This window comes from Arachis ipaensis, chromosome B03, assembly GCF_000816755.2.
Source record: "Arachis ipaensis cultivar K30076 chromosome B03, Araip1.1, whole genome shotgun sequence".
Lineage (NCBI taxonomy): Eukaryota > Viridiplantae > Streptophyta > Magnoliopsida > Fabales > Fabaceae > Arachis > Arachis ipaensis.
This window is the reverse complement of record NC_029787.2, coordinates 55,440,894-55,450,470: the sequence shown is the minus strand read 5'-3', so window position 1 is coordinate 55,450,470 and position 9,577 is coordinate 55,440,894. Positions and strand designations below refer to the sequence as shown.

Sequence of the window (9,577 nt, the reverse complement as noted above, 5' to 3'; positions counted from 1 at the left end):
TTTAAATGACGCTATCCCGAGGAGGACAGCTAAAGGCGAGCCGTAACGGCCTCATCTTCGGCAGGCTCCTCCGTTTTTTTTTATACATTATGTTGACCCTCGTTCTTTAAATGACGCTATCTCGAGGAGGACACCTAAAGGCTGAGCCGTAATGCCCTCATCTTCGGCAAACTCCTCCGGTTTTTTTTCCGATTTTTCTTTTCGTTATTTTTTACGTGGTGCTAACCCTCGTTCTTTAAATGACGCTATCCTGAGGAGGACCCCTAAAGGCGAGCCGTAATGGCCTCATCTTCAGCAGGCTCCTCTGTTTTTTTTTTCCGATTTCTTTTCGTATCTTTTTTTTTTAACGTTGTGCTGACCCTCGTGCTTTAAATGACGCTATCCCGACGAGGACACCTAAAGGCGAGCCGTAACGGCCTCATCTTCGGCAGGCTCCTCCGATTTTTTTTTTTTGGTTTTTTTCCCTTTTTTTCTACGTTGTGCTGACCCTCGTTGTTTAAATGACGCTATCCCGACGAGGACACCTAAAGGCGAGCCGTAATGGCCTCATCTTCAGCAGGCTCCTCTGTTTTTTTTTTCCGATTTCTTTTCGTATCTTTTTTTTTTAACGTTGTGCTGACCCACGTTTTTTAAATGACGCTATCCCGAGGATGACACCTAAAGGCGAGCCGTAATGGCCTCATCTTCCGCAGGCTCCTCCATTTTTTTTCTAGTTTTTTTCCTTTTTTTTTACGTTGTGCTGACCCTCGTTCTTTAAATGACGCTATCCCGAGGAGGACACCTAAAGGCGAGCCGTAATGGCCTCATCTTCGGCAGGCTCCTCCGTTTTTGTTTTCCGATTTTTTTCCTTTTTTTGTTTTTTTGTTACGTTTTGCTAACCCTGGTTCTTTAAATGACGCTATCCCGAGGAGGACACCTAAAGGGGAGCCGTAACGGCCTCATCTTCGGCAGGCTCCTCTTTTTTTTTATACGTTGTGTTGACCCTCGTTCTTTAAATGACTCTATCTCGAGGACGATACCTAAAGGCTGAGCCGTAATGCCCTCATCTTCGGCAAACTCCTCCGGTTTTTTTCCGTTATGTTGTGCTGACCCTCGTTCTTTAAATGACGCTACCCCGAGGAGGACACCTAAATGCGAGCCGTAATGGCCTCATCTTCAGTAGGCTCCTCCGTTTTTTTTTCTGGTTTTTTTCCGTTTTTTTTACGTTGTGCTGACCCTCGTTCTTTATATGATGCTATCCCGAGGAGGACACCTAAAGGCGAGGCGTAATGGCCTCATCTTCGGCAGGCTCCTCCAATTTTTTTTCGGTTTTTCTTGTTTTTTTTTTGTTTTTTTTTTTACGTTGTGCTAACCCTCGTTCTTTAAATGACGCTATCCTGAGGAGGAAACCTAAAGGCGAGCCGTAATGGCCTCATCTTCGGCAGGCTCCTCTATTTTTTTTCCTTTTTTTTTAACGTTGTGCTGACCCTCATTCTTTAAATGACGCTATCCCGAGGAGGACACCTAAAGGCGAGCCGTCTTGGCCTCATCTTCGGCAAGCTCCTCCATTTTTTTTCCGGTTTCTTTCCGTTCCTTTTTTTTTAACGTTGTGTCTGACTCTCGTTCTTTAAATGACGCTATCCCGAGGAGGACACCTAAAGGCGAGCCGTAATGGCCTCATCTTCGGCAGGCCCCTCTGATTTTTTTCCTTTTTTTGTTTTTTTGTTACGTTGTGCTGACCCTCGTGCTTTAAATGACGCTATCCCGAGGAGGACAGCTAAAGGTGAGCCGTAACGGCCTCATCTTCGGCAGGCTCCTCCGTTTTTTTTATACGTTGTGTTGACCCTCGTTCTTTAAATGACGCTATCTTGAGGAGGACACCTAAAGGCTGAGCCGTAATGCCCTCATCTTCGGTAAACTCCTCCGGTTTTTTTTCCGATTTTTCTTTTCGTTATTTTTTACGTGGTGCTAACCCTCGTTCTTTAAATGACGCTATCCCGAGGAGGACACCTAAAGGGGAGCCGTAACGGCCTCATCTTCGGCAGGCTCCTCCGTTTTTTTTTTGGTTTTTTCCCTTTTTTTTTACGTTGTGCTGACCCTCGTTCTTTAAATGACGCTACCCCGAGGAGGACACCTAAATGCGAGCCGTAATGGCCTCATCTTCGGTAGGCTCCACCGTTTTTTTTTCTGGTTTTTTTCCGTTTTTTTTACGTTGTGCTGACCCTCGTTCTTTAAATGACGCTACCCCGAGGAGGACACCTAAATGCGAGCCGTAATGGCCTCATCTTCGGTAGGCTCCACCGTTTTTTTTTCTGGTTTTTTTCCGTTTTTTTTACGTTGTGCTGACCCTCGTTCTTTAAATGACGCTACCCCGAGGAGGACACCTAAATGCGAGCCGTAATGGCCTCATCTTCGGTAGGCTCCACCGTTTTTTTTTCTGGTTTTTTTCCGTTTTTTTTACGTTGTGCTGACCCTCGTTCTTTAAATGACGCTACCCCGAGGAGGACACCTAAATGCGAGCCGTAATGGCCTCATCTTCGGTAGGCTCCACCGTTTTTTTTTCTGGTTTTTTTCCGTTTTTTTTACGTTGTGCTGACCCTCGTTCTTTAAATGACGCTACCCCGAGGAGGACACCTAAATGCGAGCCGTAATGGCCTCATCTTCGGTAGGCTCCACCGTTTTTTTTTCTGGTTTTTTTCCGTTTTTTTTACGTTGCGCTGACCCTCGTTCTTTATATGATGCTATCCCGAGGAGGACACCTAAAGGCGAGGCGTAATGGCCTCATCTTCGGCAGGTTCCTCCAATTTTTTTTCGGTTTTTCTAGTTTTTTTTTTGTTTTTTTTTTTACGTTGTGCTAACCCTCGTTCTTTAAATGACGCTATCCTGAGGAGGAAACCTAAAGTCGAGCCGTAATGGCCTCATCTTCGGCAAGCTCCTCTATTTTTTTTCCTTTTTTTTAACGTTGTGCTGACCCTCGTTCTTTAAATGACGCTATCCCGAGGAGGACACTTAAAGGCGAGCCGTAATGGCCGCATCTTCGGCAGGTTCCTCTGTTTTTTTTTCGATTTTTTTTGTTTTTTTTTTACGTTGTGTCTGACCCTCATTCTTTAAATGACGCTATCCCGAGGAGGACACCTAAAGGCAAGCCGTATTGGCCTCATCTTCGGCAAGCTCCTCCATTTTTTTTTCCGGTTTCTTTCCGTTCCTTTTTTTTTAACGTTGTCTCTGACTCTCGTTCTTTAAATGACGCTATCCCGAGGAGGACACCTAAAGGCGAGCCGTAATGGCCTCATCTTCGGCAGGCCCCTCCGATTTTTTTCCTTTTTTTGTTTTTTTGTTATGTTGTGCTGACCCTCGTGCTTTAAATGACGCTATCTCGAGGAGGACAGCTAAAGGTGAGCCGTAACGGCCTCATCTTCGGCAGGCTCCTCCGTTTTTTTTATACGTTGTGTTGACCCTCGTTCTTTAAATGACGCTATCTCGAGGAGGACACCTAAAGGCTGAGTCGTAATGCCCTCATCATCGGCAAACCACTCCGGTTTTTTTTCCGATTTTTCTTTTCGTTTTTTTTTACGTGGTGCTGACCCTCGTTCTTTAAATGACGCTATCCTGAGGAGGACACCTAAAGGCGAGCCGTAATGGCCTCATCTTCGGCAGGCTCCTCCGTTTTTTTTTTCGGTTTTTTTCCCTTTTTTTTTACGTTGTGCTGACCCTCGTTCTTTAAATGACGCTACCCCGAGGAGGACACCTAAAGGCGAGCCGTAATGGCCTCATCTTCGGCAGGCTCCTCCGTTTTTTTTTCGGTTTTTTTCCCTTTTTTTTTTCGTTGTGCTGACCCCCGTTTTTTAAATGACGCTACCCCGAGGAGGACACCTAAAGGCGAGCCGTAATGGCCTCATCTTCGGCAGGCTCCTCCGTTTTTTTTCCGGTTTCTTTCCGTATCTTTTTTTTAACGTTGTGCTGACCCACATTTTTTAAATGATGCTATCCCGAGGATGACACCTAAAGGCGAGCCGTAATGGCCTCATCTTCGGCAGGCTCCTCCATTTTTTTTTTCCAGTTTTTTTCCTTTTTTTTATGTTGGGCTGACCCTCGTTTTTTAAATGACGCTATCCCGAGGATGACACCTAAAGGCGAGCCGTAATGGCCTCATCTTCGGCAGGCTCCTCCGTTTTTTTTTTTCTGATTTTTTTCCTTTTTTTTTACGTTGTGCTGACCCTCGTTCTTTAAATGACGCTACCCCGAGGAGGACACCTAAATGCGAGCCGTAATGGCCTCATCTTCGGTAGGCTCCTCCGTTTTTTTCCGGTTTTTTTCCGTTTTCTTTACGTTGTGCTGACCCTCGTTCTTTAAATGACGCTATCCCGAGGAGGTCACCTAAAGGCGAGGCGTAATGGCCTCATCTTCGGCAGGCTCCTCCATTTTTTTTCCTTTTTTTTTAACGTTGTGCTGACCCTCGTTCTTTAAATGACGCTATCCCGAGGAGGACACTTAAAGGCGAGCCGTAATGGCCGCATCTTCGGCAGGTTCCTCCGGTTTTTTTTCCGATTTTTTTCGTTTTTTTTTACGTTGTGACTGACTCTCGTTCTTTAAATGACGCTATCCCGAGGAGGACACCTAAAGGCGAGCCGTATTGGCCTCATCTTCGGCAAGCTCCTCCATTTTTTTTTCCGGTTTCTTTCCGTTCCTTTTTTTTAACGTTGTGTCTGACTCTCGTTCTTTAATTGACGCTATCCGAGGAGGACACCTAAAGGCGAGCCGTAATGGTCTCATCTTCGGCAGGCTCCTCCGTTATTTCCGATTTCTTTCCGTTTCTTTTTTTTTTAACGTTGTGCTGACCCACGTTCTTTAAAGGACGCTATCCCGAGGAGGACACCTAAAGGCGAGCCGTAATGGCCTCATCTTCGGCAGGCTCCTCCGTTTTTTTTTCAGATTTTTTTCCTTTTTTTGTTTTTTTTTACGTTGTGCTGACCCTCGTTCTTTAAATGACGCTATCCCGAGGAGGACACCTAAAGCGAGCCATAACGGCCACATCTTCGACATGCTCCTCCGTTTTTTTTTAACGCTGTGCTGACCCTCGTTCTTTAAATGACGCTATCCTGAGGAGGACACCTAAAGGCGAGCCGTAATGGCCTCATCTTCGGCAGGCTCCTCCATTTTTTTTTCCATTTTTTTTTTGTTATTTTCCCTTTTTTTATGTTGTGCTATCCCTCGTTCTTTAAATGACGCTATCTCGAAGAGGACACTTAAATGTGAGTCGTAATGGCTGCATCTTCGGCAGGTTCTTCCGGTTTTTTTTTCTGGTTTTTTTTTTCCGTTTTTTTTTACGTTTTTTTTTCCGATTTTTTTCCTTTTTTTGTTTTTTTGTTAGGTTGTGCTATCCCTGGTTCTTTAAATGACGCTATCCCGAGGAGGACACCTAAAGGCGAGCCGTAACGGCCTCATCTTCGGCAGGCTCCTCCGTTTTTTTTTATACGTTGTGTTGACCCTCGTTCTTTAAATGACGCTATCTCGAGGAGGACACCTAAAGGCTGAGTCGTAATGCCCTCGTCTTCGGCAAACTCCACCGGTTTTTTTTCCGATTTTTCCTTTCGTTTTTTTTACGTGGTGCTGACCCTCGTTCTTTAAATGACGCTATCCTGAGGAGGACACCTAAAGGCGATCCTTTTTTTTAACGTTGTGTCTGACTCTCGTTCTTTAAATGACGCTATCCCGAGGAGGACACCTAAAGGCGAGCCGTAATGGCCTCATCTTCGGCAGGCTCCTCCGTTTTTTTCCGGTTTCTTTCCGTTTCTTTTTTTTTAACGTTGTGCTGACCCACGTTCTTTAAAGGACGCTATCCCAAGGAGGACACCTAAAGGCAAGCCGTAATGGCCTCATCTTCGGTAGGCTCCTCCGTTTTTTTTTTCCGATTTTTTTCCTTTTTTTGTGTTTTTTACGTTGTGCTGACCCTCGTTCTTTAAATGACGCTATCCCGAGGAGGACACCTAAAACGAGCCGTAACGGCCACATCTTCGACATGCTCCTCCATTTTTTTTAACGTTGTGCTGACCCTCGTTCTTTAAATGACGCTATCCCGAGGAGGACTTAAAGGCGAGCCGTAATGGCCGCATCTTCGGCAGGTTCCTCCGGTTTTTTTTCCGATTTTTTTCATTTTTTTTACGTTGTGTCTGACCCTCGTTCTTTATATGATGCTATCCCGAGGAGGACACCTAAAGGCGAGCCGTAATGGCCTCATCTTCGGCAAGCTCCTCCGTTTTTTTTTTCGGTTTTTTTCCCTTTTTTTTACGTTGTGCTGACCCTCGTTCTTTAAATGACGCTACCCCGAGGAGGACACCTAAATACGAGCCGTAATGGCCTCATCTTCGGTAGGCTCCTCCGTTTTTTTTTTCTGGTTTTTTTCCGTTTTTTTTTTACGTTGTGCTGACACTCGTTCTTTATATGATGCTATCCCGAGGAGGACATCTAAAGGCGAGGCGTAATGGCCTCATCTTCGGCAGGCTCCTCCGTTTTTTTTTTCTGGTTTTTTTCCGTTTTTTTTTTACGTTGTGCTGACCCTCGTTCTTTAAATGACGCTATCCCGAGGAGGACAATTAAAGGCGAGCCGTAATGGCCGCATCTTCGGCAGGTTCCTCCGTTTTTTTTTCGATTTTTTTTGTGTTTTTTTTTACGTTGTGTCTGACCCTCATTCTTTAAATGACGCTATCCCGAGGAGGACACCTAAATGCAAGCCGTATTGGCCTCATCTTCGGCAAGCTCCTCTATTTTTTTTCCGGTTTCTTTCCGTTCCTTTTTTTTTAACATTGTGTCTGACTCTCGTTCTTTAAATGACGCTATCCCGAGGAGGACACCTAAAGGCGAGCCGTAATGGCCTCATCTTCGGCAGGACCCTCCGATTTTTTTCCTTTTTATGTTTTTTTGTTACGTTGTGCTGACCCTCGTGCTTTAAATGACGCTATCCCGAGGAGGACAGCTAAAGGTGAGCCGTAACGGCCTCATCTTCGGCAGGCTCCTCCATTTTTTTTTATACGTTGTGTTGACCCTCGTTCTTTAAATGACGCTATCTCGAGGAGGACACCTAAAGGCTGAGTCGTAATGCCCTCATCTTCGGCAAACTACTCCGGTTTTTTTCCGATTTTTCTTTTCGTTTTTTTTACGTGGTGCTGACCCTCGTTCTTTAAATGACGCTATCCTGAGGAGGACACCTAACGTTGTGTCTGACTCTCGTTCTTTAAATGACGCGAGGAGGACACCTAAAGCGAGCCATAACGGCCACATCTTCGACATGCTCCTCCATTTTTTACGTTGTGCTGCCCCTCGTTCTTTAAATGGCGCTATCCTGAGGAGGACACCTAACGTTGTGTCTGACTCTCGTTCTTTAAATGACGCGAGGAGGACACCTAAAGCGAGCCATAACGGCCACATCTTCGACATGCTCCTCCATTTTTTACGTTGTGCTGCCCCTCGTTCTTTAAATGGCGCTATCCTGAGGAGGACACCTAACGTTGTGTCTGACTCTCGTTCTTTAAATGACGCGAGGAGGACACCTAAAGCGAGCCATAACGGCCACATCTTCGACATGCTCCTCCATTTTTTACGTTGTGCTGCCCCTCGTTCTTTAAATGGCGCTATCCTGAGGAGGACACCTAACGTTGTGTCTGACTCTCGTTCTTTAAATGACGCGAGGAGGACACCTAAAGCGAGCCATAACGGCCACATCTTCGACATGCTCCTCCATTTTTTACGTTGTGCTGCCCCTCGTTCTTTAAATGGCGCTATCCTGAGGAGGACACCTAACGTTGTGTCTGACTCTCGTTCTTTAAATGACGCGAGGAGGACACCTAAAGCGAGCCATAACGGCCACATCTTCGACATGCTCCTCCATTTTTTACGTTGTGCTGCCCCTCGTTCTTTAAATGGCGCTATCCTGAGGAGGACACCTAACGTTGTGTCTGACTCTCGTTCTTTAAATGACGCGAGGAGGACACCTAAAGCGAGCCATAACGGCCACATCTTCGACATGCTCCTCCATTTTTTACGTTGTGCTGCCCCTCGTTCTTTAAATGGCGCTATCCTGAGGAGGACACCTAACGTTGTGTCTGACTCTCGTTCTTTAAATGACGCGAGGAGGACACCTAAAGCGAGCCATAACGGCCACATCTTCGACATGCTCCTCCATTTTTTACGTTGTGCTGCCCCTCGTTCTTTAAATGGCGCTATCCTGAGGAGGACACCTAACGTTGTGTCTGACTCTCGTTCTTTAAATGACGCGAGGAGGACACCTAAAGCGAGCCATAACGGCCACATCTTCGACATGCTCCTCCATTTTTTACGTTGTGCTGCCCCTCGTTCTTTAAATGGCGCTATCCTGAGGAGGACACCTAACGTTGTGTCTGACTCTCGTTCTTTAAATGACGCGAGGAGGACACCTAAAGGCAAGCCGTAATGGCCTCATCTTCGGTTTCTTTCCGTTTCTTTTTTTTTTAACGTTGTGCTGACCCACGTTCTTTAAAGGACGCTATCCCGAGGAGGACACCTAAAGGTGAGCCGTAATGGCCTCATCTTCGGCAGGCTCCTCCGTTTTTTTTTTCCGATTTTTTTCCTTTTTTTGTTTTTTTTACGTTGTGCTGACCCTCGTTCTTTAAATGACGCTATCCCGAGGAGGACACCTAAAGCGAGCCATAACGGCCACATCTTCGACATGCTCCTCCATTTTTTTTTAACGTTGTGCTGTCCCTCGTTCTTTAAATGACGCTATCCTGAGGAGGACACCTAAAGGCGAGCCGTAATGGCCTCATCTTCGGCAGGCTCCTCCATTTTTTTTTCCGTTTTTTTTTCGTTATTTTCCCTTTTTTTATGTTGTACTGTCCCTCGTTCTTTAAATGACGCTATCCCGAAGAGGACACTTAAATGTGAGCCGTAATGGCCGCATCTTCGGCAGGTTCCTCCGGTTTTTTTTTCCGTTTTTTTTACGTTGTGCTGACCCTCGTTCTTTAAATGACGCTATCCCGAGGAGGACACCTAAACGCGAGCCTTAATGGCCCCATCTTCGGTAGGCTCCTCCAGTTTTGGTTTTTCGTTTTTTTTACGTTGTGCTGACCCTCGTTCTTTAAATGACGCTATCCCGAGGAGGACAACTAAACGCGAGCTGTATTGGCCTCATCTTCGGCAGGCTCCTTTTTTTTTTGGTCCGGTTTTTTTCCTTTTCATTTACGTTGTGCTGCCCCTCGTTCATTAAATGACGCCATCCCGAGGAGGACACTTAATGGCGAGCCGTAATGGCCGCATCTTCGGCAGGTTCCTCCGGTTTTTTTCCGGTTTTTTTTACGTTGTGCTGACACTCGTTCTTTAAATGACGCTATCCTGCGGATTAAACCTAAAGGCGAGCCGTAAAGGCCTCATCTTCGGCAGGTTCCTCCGTTTTTTTTCCGATTTTTTTCTTTTTTTTTAGGTTGTGCTGACCCTCGTTCTTTAAACGATGCTATCCCGAGGAGGACACTTAAAGGTGAGCCATAATGGCCAAATCTTTGGCAGCTTGCTTCGGTTTTTTTTTCTAACTTTTTTTGTGTTTCTTTTTTTTTTTTTACGTTGTGCTTGA

The 9,577-nt window shown here is 45.7% G+C and overlaps 1 long non-coding RNA gene across 1 annotated transcript in view; it reads right to left on the bottom strand.

The window, feature by feature from the left end:
* LOC110269697 overlaps positions 1–3,918 on the bottom strand; it is a 9,437-nt gene extending 5,519 nt beyond the window's left edge. Inside the window, exon 1 of the long non-coding RNA XR_002358460.1 lies at positions 3,839–3,918. This is a non-coding gene — a long non-coding RNA (uncharacterized LOC110269697). The remainder of the gene's footprint in view (positions 1–3,838) is intronic.